Here is a 13,113-nt window from a genome sequence, read left to right as displayed (position 1 = left end):
CAAAGCTGCTATAAACACTCATGTATACTTTTTTGTGCAAACATTTTTCACTTTTTTATGGCAAATAGCTAAAAATGGGATTACTAGGTCATCTGGTAAGAGTAGTTTCAACCTTGTATAAAACTGCCAAACTCTTCCCAGAGGAGCTCTACCATTGTGAAGTCCCACTAGAAATGTATGAGAGCTCCAGCTGCTCCACATCATTACCAGCATCTGGTACTTTCATTTTATTTTATTACTTATTCTTATTTATGATAATAATTATATAGTGGTATTTCACTAAGTTTTAACTTCAATTTTTCTAATGGGTAATGATGTGCAACATCTTTTCATGCATTTATTTACCATTTAGGTATCTTCTAGATGAAGCGTCTTCAAATCTATAGTTTATTTTCTAAACATTTCAATAGATATTATTCGGAGAGCAGTTTTAGACTTACCAAAATACTGTGCAGAAAATACAAAAAGTTTACATGTACACAGTTTCACCTAGTAATATCTTGAAGTGGTGAATTTGTTACAACTGATGTTACAAATGAATGTGACCTTATTTGAAAGTAGTGTCTTCATGGACACTTGGAAAGAACATTAGATACATTATCATTATACAAAACTAATGAAATTTTTATGTTCTACTAACAGGTAATTTAAAAATAAAATTAAATGCAAATTGATGAACCAATTTGATAGATTATTGTTAACTAAATCGCATCATTTACATTAGGCCTGCTCTTTGAGTTGTACCTTCTATGGGGGTTTTGACAAATGGGTAATGTCATGTATCCGTCATTACAGTATCATACAGAATAGTCTTGCACTCCTAAATATGCCCGGTGCTCCACCCATCCACTCTTCCTCTCCTTCTTCTGACTTCTGACAACTCCTGATCTTTTTACCATTCTTACAGTTTTGCCTTTTCCTGAATGTCACATAGTTGAAGTCGTACAGATCTGTCGCTTTTTTAGACTGGCTTCTTTCGCTCAGAAAAAAAATGCATGTAAGGTTTCTCCATGTCTTTTTGTGGCCTGATAGCACATTTCTTCTTAGTGCTCAATAACATTTCATCATAAAAATATACCACACTTAGTGTGTGTATCTATCCTCTTGGTGAAGGACATTCTGGATCCTGCCAACTTAAGGCAATTATGAACAAGGCTGATATAACTACTCAAGTGCAGGTCATTTTGTGGACATAAGTTTTCAACTCATTTGGGTAAATATGAGTAGGAGTATGATTGGGAGATCCCAGTGCGAGACTCTCAGCAAAGAATTAGAGCTCCCGTTGCTTCATATCCTTGACAGTATTCAGTTTTGGCTTCCAGCCATTCTAATAGGTGTGTCATGGTATCTCACCTTTGTTTTAATTTGGAATTCCATAATGACATATGATGTTGGACCTTTTTTCATTCGCTTTATTAAAAATGTAACGTCTACATGTAGATTCATTTTTTCGTATATAGGTGTCCAGTTGTTCCAGCACCATTTGTTGAGAAGACTCTCCTTTCTTCATTGAAATGCCTTTACACCTTTGTCAAAGTTCAATTGACTATGTATGTATGGATCTGTTTCTGGAAGTAGCCCATTTGAGAAGCATGTTCATTTCTCATTGTTGAGTTCTAAGACTTCTTTATACATTCTAGATACAAGTCCTTTGTTGGATACATAATTTGCAATTATTTTTTCATCAGCCTGAAGCTTGTCTTTTCATTCTCTTAACATTATATTTCACAAAGAAAAGTTTTTAAGTTCAGTTTTATGGATCATGCTTTTTGTGATGTTTCAAAAACTTTTTTTTAATCAAAGATTTTATCCTATAATTTTTTTTAAAGTTTAACCATTTAATATTTTATATTCAGATCTATAACCTATTTTGAATTAGATTTTTGTAAGGTGTAGAGTTTGAGTCAAGTTTAACTTTTTTGCATATGAATATCTGTTATGGATTGAGTTATGTCCCCAAAGAAGATATGTTAAAGTCCTAATCCTTGGTAATGATTGTGACCTTATTTGAAAGTAATGTCTTCATGGACACTTGGAAAGAACATTAGACACATTATCATTATACAAAACTAATGAAATTTTTATGTTCTACCAACAGGTAATTTAAAAATGAAATTAAATGCAATATAACTTAACATGACACGAAAAACATGCACTGCCAAAGAATACATGTAACAAAAGACATGTTATGCACACAAATGGTCAATAAATACATTTAAAAAGTGAGGGGTTTCTTTAGTTTTTATTTTAATCCCAGGTAGCTAACATACATGTTATATTAGTTTCAAGTGTACAATATAATGATTCAACACTTCCATACATCACCTGGCGCTCATCATGCCAAGTGCACTCCCTAATCCCCATCACCTGTTTCACACATCCCTCCACACCCTGCCCCTCCAGTAACCATCAGTTTGTTCTCTATAATTAAGAGTTTGTTTCTTGGTCTGTCTCTTTCTTTGCTGATTTGTTTTGTTTCTTAAATTCCACATATGAGTGAAGTCACATGATATTTGACTTTCTCTGTCATTTCACTTAACATTATACTCTCTAGCTCCATTCATGTCATTGTCAATGGCAAGATTTTATTCTTTTTTATGGCTGAGTAATAGTCTACTGTGGAATCTTCTTTATCCATTCATCAATTGATAGATGCTTGGGATGCTTCCATTTCTTGGTAAATAATGTAAATAATGCTGTTATAAGTAATACTGCAAGAAACATAGGAGTGTATGTATCCATTAAAAAAAAAAAGTGTTTAGTACGATGCAAATTAAAACCACACACTACCATAATGAGATGCCACTATCCACCCACCAGTACATGGAATTAAAAAGAGCGACAGCACCAAATGTTGAGAGACTATGAGGCAATGAGAACTTCCATACATTGATGATAGGAATGTATATAAATGATACAAGCACTTTGCACAATATCTGGTAGTTTCTTTAAAAATTGAATATATGCCTGGGAATGCAAGCTGGTGCAGCCACTCTGGAAAACAGTATGGAGGGTCCTCAAAAAACTAAAAATAGAATTACCCTACAACCCAGCAATTGCACTGCTGGGCATTTATCCAAGGGATACAGGTATGCTGTTTTGAAGGGACACATGCACCCCCATGTTTATAGCAGCACTATCAACAATAGCCAAAGTATGGAAAGAGCCCAAATGTCCATTGATGGATGAATGGATAAAGAAGATGTGGTATATATATACAATGGAGTCTTACTTGGCAATCAAAAAGAATGAAATCTTGCCATTTGCAACTATGTGGATGGAACTGGAGGGTATTATGCTAAGTGAAATTAATCAGTCAGAGAAAGACAAAAATCATATGAATTCACTCATATGAGGACTTTAAGAGACAAAAACAGATGAACATAAGGGAAGGGAAACAAAAATAATATAAAAACAGGGAGGGGGGAAAAACAGAAGAGACATAAATATGGAGAACAAACCCATAAATATGGGTTACTGGAGGGGTTGTGGGAGGGGGGATGGGATAAACGGGTAAGGAGCACTAAAGAATCTACTCCTGAAATCATTGTTGTACTATATGCTAACTAATTTGGATGTAAATTTTAAAAAATTAAAAACAAAATTTAAAAAATAAAATAAAATAAAAATAAATAAATTAAAATATTGGATATATGCCTATCATCTGATCCATCAATATCACCATTAGGTATTTACTCCAAATATGAAAACATGTTCATGAAATGACTTGGCTAAATTATCCAGAATATGTTTACTTATCATTCAATGCTATACTAGAAAGACAAAACACAAAAACTAGGTTCAGAATTGCTCACCCATACCACTAATAAACAAAAACATTAAAAATCTTTATACCTCTCCTCATCATTAGCCTGAGAGTATAAACTCAAAATAACTGTATTTAAAAGTTAATCAGATTAATTGTATTTCCTTTCAGCATGCTCATATCATTAATTAGAAATACAGTTAATTGTATTTGTTACTGTCTGTATTTTAGGGTTATTTTCTCATCTTTGTTGATTTATTTTTAAGTCTATGAGGGAGTAATATGTTTCCAATCAGTTAGAACTGTACAAAATGTGGGCATCTGGGTGGCTCAGTCGGTTGAGCGTTCAACTTCAGCTCAGGTCATGATCTCACAGTTTGTGAGTTTGAGCCCCGTGTCAGGCTCTATGCTGACAGCTCGGAGCCTGGAGCCTGCTTCACATTCTGTGTCTCCCCATCTCTCGGCCCCTCCCCTGCTCATGCTCTGTCTCTGTCTCTCAATAATAAATAAACGTTAAAAAAAATTAAAAAAAAGAACTGTACAAAATGTATATTATGAGGAGGTTCACACTCTTCCAATAATTCTATCTATATACAGCACTCTTCTTTCCACTCTGATCCCCATCCGTCTCCACTAGGAATCCATTTTGTTAGTTTCTAGTTTATCCTACTTTAAAAATAAAGCCACAAGCCCAAAATGGAGTCATTTAGGTTAAGGGCCCAAATCAGTAAATTAAGACTTAATACCTAACTTAACTGTAGTTTCAACACCCCAGAAATGCAACTTTTAACCAGTCAACATGCAATTTTCTGGTCAGCACTATCAAATTTACTGTTAGGCCCCTTCTGTTCCCCTTAGGGGAATGATCTTATCTAAAACAGTAGATTTTTTGCTAGTAATTTCCTTTTTTCCACTCCCTATCTTTAAAAACTTTTCTTTTTTTCATAGTCTTTTGAAGCTCTCCTCTACTTGCTAGATGTGATACTGCATGATTTAAAATTTACTTGATTGAATGTTTGTTATTTGACAGACTTGGGGTAGTGGTGGGATTTGAAGGGAACTTCCAGCAGCATTTGGAAGTAACAAAAAACACAGGCTTGCTACTTGCAAATCTGCAGAGTTCACTGTCTTTCTTGTGTTTCTGAGGGCTGTGGATAAATGCCCCTCAGTTCTGAGTTCTGCTCTTTTTTGCATTCACCACCCCAATCTAATTGGCTTTCCATTACAGGGCAGGTCACCTTGAGCTGGCAGATGATTACACCTGGAGCCCAACTGTGCTGGCACACGGGTCTGCACAGAACCAAGTCCCTTCCTATTCAGGCCACAATTTCCCAGGTGGGAAACGTCAGGAAGTTTCCACAGGAATTGTCAATGTTACGCACAGGGCCTTCTTGTGGCCAGGACACAGTCACATCTCTCGTGTACTACAGAATCGAGAGGCAGGAGGCAATAATTAAGGTACACATGTTTGTCTTGTGTTGTGTGGATAAAGACTATTGCCAGTAGGGACCTTGGAAACCAACAAGCCACAAAAATTTGTGGGCACAGGTTGAACATTTAAAGGCTGTTAGAATGCTTGCTGCCTTAAGAAGACTCTGTAATAGGATAAGTTGGTCACTGAATGGGTTAGATTGATACTAGATCACCTGCCAACCACAAAAAATCTTTTGTGTAATGAGGTACAGTGTAAAACATGCATAATCCCAACCTTATAACATGTCCCTTTTTAGGTATTAGTGTGGCTCCTATAAATCCAAAGGCTTTAGCTAACAGGATTCTTAAATTCTAAAGAGTCAAGTGTGTTACCTTCTAGCACATCTGCTTATTTTATGTCGAAGAACTGTAGTCCTAGAAGTTGCAAATATCTAACAAAATGACAAAATCAAAACACGCCCAGCAACCTGCGTAACAGGACTCCGACCCTTCCCCAGCCAATCGGCTGAGGCCACAGCCATTACCTCACCAACTGCCCCTAGACCCCTATAAAACCTTTGTGCTTTTGAAACTCACTCTCTCTCACGGCATCTCACTGCTGCGTCGGTGCAGGTAGGGGACTGAGCTCGAGCTAGCTCGAATAAAGGCTCTTTTGCTTTTGCATCAGACTCGGCTCCCTGGTGGTCTTTGGGGATCATGAATTCTGGGCATAACAAGGGGACCCTACCACAACATCACTACCAAACTGCTGCCAGCTCTCAGGGGAACTGCAACCCAGAAATACAATGGCCATTGCAGGGAATGGTCCAATTAGATAAGATGATTTAAGAAGTTCACTTGAAAGCAAGAGTTCCCAAATTAAACAAAATGTGATACATGTTTTAGTTGGCAAGCAGAAGCCTAAAAAGGACTCAAAATTCCAAAGCAGTTTCACTGAAAGATTCACTGCAAAAGGCAAATAAAAAATTAAAGATCTTAAGAGGTACCTAAAACAAAAGACTTCTAGATGGATGGAACTCCTACTGTTCTCCTCTTTTCTCCTCTGAGTGTTCATTCTGCCAATTCTCTCTGAATTGTTTTCCACTCTGAAAATACTACACAACTATAACTAAAAGCCCACCACATTAATGGTCTCTCAGGCAACCTCATATCTACCTTCAAAGGGGGGGCCCTATCTGGGCCCCTCCCAGAGTTGAAGAAACAGAGATTTTCTGGTAAACTGCAATTTTATTCACTTAAACAGTCTGGTTTAACTCCCTTAAACAGACTGGTAAATGCCAGAGAAGGCAGAAGATAGCCTGGAAAAACTGGCAGCCAGTAAAGTGTGATAATTCTTAACAGTTTCTTCTGAATCTCTATCTGTAGTGCCCAGTAAAGATGAGGAGGGAGCATAAAGCAAGCTGAAGGCAAAGTACAAGCTAGCATACTCCCCCGACCCCCCACGTGGGTTATCCCTCAGGCAGGCCTGGCTGCCCAAGAACAAAGGAAAGGAAAGAAACCAAATGGTTAACTCATAGAGATCACAGTCCTGCAGGACCTGAGTCTCCATCAGTTTACAAGTATCTTATTAAATTACAAGAAAACAGCAATCTTATCAACAGCCTCATCACCAGAAGCTTGTAGACTCAGTTTCCTGGAACATCTAATACCACCCTCCTCTCCATAGTGGTGTGGGGAACAAAGGCAAGAAGGAAATGGCAGGTGAAATTAAATATCCTTATAACCTGCAGCCCATTGACAAATACTTGAGGCAAATACAGAATTTAACACTTCTCCAGGAACTTCCTCCTGTCCTAATGTTAATGCCTTACTTGAAAAACAACCTTATCTTGACAATAGCAAGGCCTCAGGTATCTTAGGAGTCCTCTTTAGTATATCAAAGTTCTTCTGGAGGCCTCCCTTTTGCCTTTACCTCCCCAAATCCATAGTATATAATCAGTCACTCCTCACAACCCCAGTGCAGCTTTTTCTGTCCACAGGTCCTGTCCCTGTGCTTTAATAAAATCACCTTTCTGCACCAAAGATATTAAGAACCCCATGATCACTCCCAAAACACCATCGAAGAGAGGAAAATAAAATTGACAATTGACACTTGACAATTCCTATTGTCTCTTCTTTTCCACATCAAGACCCATTGGTTATTTACCTTTTCTCTCCCCGAGATAGATATTGCCTTCTCACTTGTTTTCTCACTTGTCTTCTCACTTGTTTTGTGGAACTGAGCTTGGCTTTCTTCCTGCTCGGAACGTGCAGGTTGTTGGTTCTTTCTTTTGGCTGCCATTGGAAATGACTCTGGATTTGGGGATGGCAATGTCCTTCACGCCCTCTGGAGACTCTTCTTATACCCAACGGGGGTTACTCAATACTGCCAGAAATATTTAAAATTAAAACTATGACCCAGAGGGAAAGAGGCAGGTTGAGGATACTATAGTTGAATAGGTGGACCAGCCCATGATGCCATTTAAGTTACAACCATTGTTTGAAAAAATTGAAAGCAACTTTCCTTATCTTATGAATATTTACTAGAAAACTAGAAATACAACTCTGAAAGCAATTCTACTTATTTCTTTACCAATCCTAATAAGATTATATAATTATAAAATATTATAAAAGTTTCTTTATCCTTTAAATATTAAATTTCATAATAATCTGTGATCCTATTTAGACAAGTGCTTTAAAACCCATTTTGAGGGGCACCTGGGTGGCTCAGTCAGTTAAGCATCCTATTTTGGCTCAGATCATGATCTCGCGGTTCATGAGTTCAAACCCCAAGTCTGGCTTTGTGGTGCCAGCTCAGAGCCTGGAGCCTGCATCTGATTCTGTGTCTCCCTCTCTGCCCCTCTCCACTGATGCTCTGTCTCCATCTCTCAAAGATGATTAAACGTCAAAAAAAAATATTAAAACCTGTTTTGATATTTTTGACAAACTTCCAAAAATCAAATTCTATATGAAGTTTTTTTGACCTGGGATATTCCAAAGGATTTGTTAAAGTAATTTGGTTTATTTGATATGTTAAATTACATTGCAAGCAAGTATTGTAAAATAAAAACAGAACCTTTTTTTAAAATGTATTTACAAGACTATGGCACATGTGGATAAAGTCCATTCCTCTTCTGCAAAACATGACTCCTCATTAACAGAGTTTAACACTGATGTCCTTGTAGCATGACAATAGTTGGCTCCTGAATCAGACACATTAAGGTGGATAAACAATGACTGGAAATTAAACTAATAGTCATGGCTATTAGAAAACCAAACACCTGTTTTATTCTTTCTGGCTCCCTGGCAAACCCATTTTTTTTGGTTTTTACATTCCTTCAACCACAACAGGGCATTTAAGATAACTCAAATTATAAGTAGGCAGTGGTGGGGAGACTTCTATAATATTGCAAAAGCAGTCTACCAGCAATATCTGAATTGTCAGGTCCATAATCCTTGAAAAACTGGTTTTGTTCCCAGAGGCTTTCCCCTGGAGCCTCTGAATATCCGCAGCTGAATTTCATTCAATTGACACCTATTATGGACGATCAGTATGTTCTTCTTATTGTTTTTATGTCTTCTGGGTGCGTTGAAGCATTTCCCTGCTGCAAGCTTGATGCCCTCAAAGTAGCAAAGGAACTGTTAGAAAACAGATTTCCCACCTAGGGCATACCTTCTATAATCTCCAAGGATTGAGGCACCTTCTTCACTGGGCAAATCGTACAAGCTTTAATGAAAGCTTTGCAAATTTCTTTTATCAGAAAAGATTGAAAGAACTAATGGGCTCCTCAAATTTATCTCTAAATGTGATGAAACTACTAGGCTCCCTTTGTCTAAGGTGTTGCCTCTGGCCTTGGTGACTATTCACAGTACTCCCTTTGTGAAACATTAACTCCACAAGAGACAGTCACTAGCAAATCAATGTGTACTGGTATACAACTTTCTGCTGATCCCTTATCTCATACTAATATATGACCAGTAAGTCCCTAAAGTCTTATGTTAAAGCCTATCGTCAACAGGATAAAGAAGCCATCCTGATTCCAGTTCAAAGATCCTGTTGGTCAAGTCTAGAGTCTGGTGATTTGTCACAGACTCCGGTTCTGAAGTTGTCTCTTGTCCAGCAAGAGAGCGGATGCAGGATTAAAATGAGAGAGGGGCTAGTGTCCGGGAGGAGACAAGAGCCCCGACTAAGGGTCCTTGCTCCATTTTTATTAAGATCAGAAATCTTACAAGCGTGATGGGCGTGCACAAAGAGACAATGAAACATGAACATTAACTCATGGGCGGGGGGAAAAGGGGGTTTTGGAGACATGCGGTGTCAGGGGTTTGGGTCGATACAAAACAAAATTCTGGTGCTGGGTGGAAGGTTATTTACCGCAAACATGAGGCATCACCTCTGTTTACCTAAACTAGTCTAGGGGACAAGAAAGAGCATTCTACCTCAGAGTCAACAAGGCTAATTATCTTTCTTTTGCTAATTAGCTCTGCTCTGGGCAACCTCACCCTGCTGTGGTCTAAAGTCCTGTTTTCCTGTTTTTGTCCTTCCATACTGTGAAAGCAGCTTTCTGTTATTGTACTAAGTTGGGGGGGGGGGGGTTCTGCCCTGAATACCTAATCTTGTTTACCTCATTTTTCATGCTTTCATTCTGAGGTTTTTCTATTCCTATACCATTGCCCTATACTGAGGGCCTTTGCCCTGTTTATCTAATCTTGTTTACCCAAACTTGGGTGTGTTCATCCTGTGGCTTTCTAATTCTTTATGCCTTGTTAACCCATTAGTGCAAACTCAGGGAATTCCTAAGCTTATTCCCCACAGTGATTGGGTATTCTGGAAATGTCATCAGAGAAAAATCTTTGAACCTTATTGAAAGGGACCATATCAAGTGTTCCTGATGACAGACATTGCTGCAAAAACAGAAGGTACTGAGCCTTGGGTACACATCACATACCCAAGAAGTCCCACACAGATGCTAGAGACTTCTAAATCAGATTGATGAGGAAGATAAAGTAGCTAACTTCATGGTAGACTGCTTCCATGCAAGACAACGAGTCAAGACTTCATACTTTAACTAAACATAAAACACTTTCTCCTTCTTTTCCTTTCTTTTACTCTGGCATTGGTCCAGAAAGATAACACCCTTATCTGTATCTCCCAGGTCACTGCTAAGGGAGAGTGGGTAACCTATGGAATCTGAAGCAACCTTTTATTTCAGGCTATGAAAGAAATCTAACCATGCCTCTAAGTTTTTGCAAACAAAATTAAGATATCTCATTGATCAGCTCTACTAAATTTGCATCATGAGTTAGAAAGGACTTATCAGGAGGTTTTCATGATTCAGGATTCACCCCTTTTGGCAGGTTTCTGCTCCCCTGGTTAGGAATATGTAAATGAGTCTGTGATCAGGTACTTCTCCTTAATTCTTCAAGAATTTCAGAGTTTTTTGTGTGCCTCACGTCCATGAAATACAGCCGGACCAACACTAAACCATCCTACACACCTAGAAAACTGACTGCAGGATCAACACAACAATCTGCACAACCTGAACCACAGAATTCAGCAGGTATGCGGCGCGGAGAAGTGAACTTGGGGAGCGAGGAGGTGCAGGAAGGGAGGTGCTTTTGTGAGAGGAGACAGGTCAGAGATGGGGGTAGAATATGGGAAAAGCACCCCTCCCCAAAAGCAGCTGGAGAGAAAGTGGAAAATTGGAAACAGCTGCAGTGACTAAACTAAAAAGGGAGAAAGGAGAAAGGAGAGGGTTTAAATTCCATTAAGACTGTAAACAAGGGGAGCGCAAAGTCTGCAACTCCGCAGCTCAATACCTGGCAGTGCTCTGGTGGGAAGGGCGAATCCCCAGGAGCAGAGTGGGGTCTGGAAAAGCGGTTGCACTGCTGGAAGGACATTTGGTAGAGACTGTTGAAGCCACCTGGTCCCAGCAGACCCCAGAGAAGGGCCACATTCGCTGGTGCTGGAACAAGGTCATTAAGGGTGAAGCCTGGTGCCAGATGTGTGTTGTGATTTTCCATAACCCCTGAAACGCTGCTGCTACACTATCTCGCCAACTTTTTCTGGGGCGGGCTGACATCTGGCCATAGTCTCAGGGCACTGGCAGTAGCAGGGTCCAGCAAACATTCCTGGGTGCAGCCAATATTCGGCCATTGCTCATTCAGCCAATGCTCAGTGAGATCCTCCCACAGAAGGGCGGAACAGGGCAAAGCCGCAGTCCTTCAAAAGTAAGGGGCCAGGGAAAACAGCTGCAACTGAGAAAAAACTTGGGAGAGAGCTACTGCCTAGGGCCTGATCACGGAAAATGAAAAAGCAGGGAGTGGATGAAAGCTGAAGACAGAAAACAGATGCGCGATTGCTGATTCAGGAGAACAGACTGTGCAGCTGGGGGGAGCCATTTTCATTGCTCCTGCACATGCGCATACGCACCTACAAGCGCAGCAACAATCCACCCCAGTAGGCTAGCAGCGCCATCTAGTGAAGAACGCAAACGTTACACTGAGCCCTGCCCAACTGGGCCAACTTCGTTCAAGAACACGTCTCAAGGCCGGCTTGGTTTATGGACTATAAAGCGCTACATAGACTGACTTCTAGGGGAAAACGAAATAATTTCAGTGCTACTTCAATCTGTTAGCAGGTCCATCTATCCAATTTTCTTTTGCTCTTTTTTTTCTCTTTGACACTTCTTTTCTTTTTCTTGAATACAGAAAGAGAAAAAAACTCATTTTTATTTTCAATTTTTAGTAAAAATATTTTTCTTTCATTTTTATTACTATATTTTTTACTTTTGTGTAAACTTTTTCAAATTCTATTTTACTTCCATCATTTCATTTTAGTCTACTTTACTGTATTCACCTTTTCAAATTTTCAAATGATCTTTTTTCTTTCTTTTTCTTTTTTCTTTTTTGTTTCTTTTCTTTTTCTTGAATGCAGAAAGAGAAAAACTTCATTTTTACTTTCAATTTCTATTAAAATATTTCTCTTGAATTTTTTTACTATATTTTTTGCTTTTATGTAAATTTTTCAAATTCTATTTCCTTCCATCATTTTATTTTAGTCCACTACAGCGTATTCACTCTTTCAAATTTTCAAACGATTTCCTTTTTCCTTTTTAATCTTTTTTCTTTTTCATTTCTTTTCTTTTTCTTGAATACAGAAAAAGTAAAGATTCATATTTACTTTTAATTTTTATTAATTTTCCTTAATTTTTCTACTTTATTCTTTACTTTTGTGTAAAGTTTTTCAAATTCTATTTTACTACTCCTATCTTCTCATTTTAGTCTACTTCAGGGTGTTCATTTTTCAAATTCTCAATTTCCTTTTTTTAATTTTTTTAATTTTTTTCTCCCCCCCTTTTTTTCTCTAATCTGTCAAACCACTTTCAACACCCAGACAAAACACACCTAGAATCTAGCATCATTTATTCAATTTGTGTGTGTGTGTGTTTAATTTATTAATTTTAATATTTTTTTATTTTTAATTTTTTTACTTTAATTTTTCTACCTCATTAATTCCTTTTCTCCCTTCAAAATGACAAAACAAAGGAATTCACACCAAAAGAAAGAGCATGAAGAAATGACAGCCAGGGATTTAACCAACACAGATACAAGCCAGATGTCTAAACCAGAATTTAGAATCACGATAATAAGAATACTAGCAGGAGTTGAAAATAGATTAGAATCCCTTTCTGCAGAGATAAAAGAAGTAAAAAATAGCCAGAATGAAATTAAAAATGCTATAAGTGAGCTGCAATCATGGATGGATGCTGCAATCATGGATGGCGGCAAGGTTGGATGAGACAGAACAGAGAATCAGCGATATAGAGGACAAATGTATAGAGAATAATGAAGCAGAAAAAAAGATGGAGATGAAGGCAAAAGAGAACGATTTAAGAATTAGAGAAATCAGTGACTCATTAAAAAGGAACAAC

Source organism: Felis catus, chromosome B2, assembly GCF_018350175.1.
Source record: "Felis catus isolate Fca126 chromosome B2, F.catus_Fca126_mat1.0, whole genome shotgun sequence".
Taxonomy (NCBI): domain Eukaryota; kingdom Metazoa; phylum Chordata; class Mammalia; order Carnivora; family Felidae; genus Felis; species Felis catus.
This window is presented reverse-complemented; position numbering follows the sequence as displayed.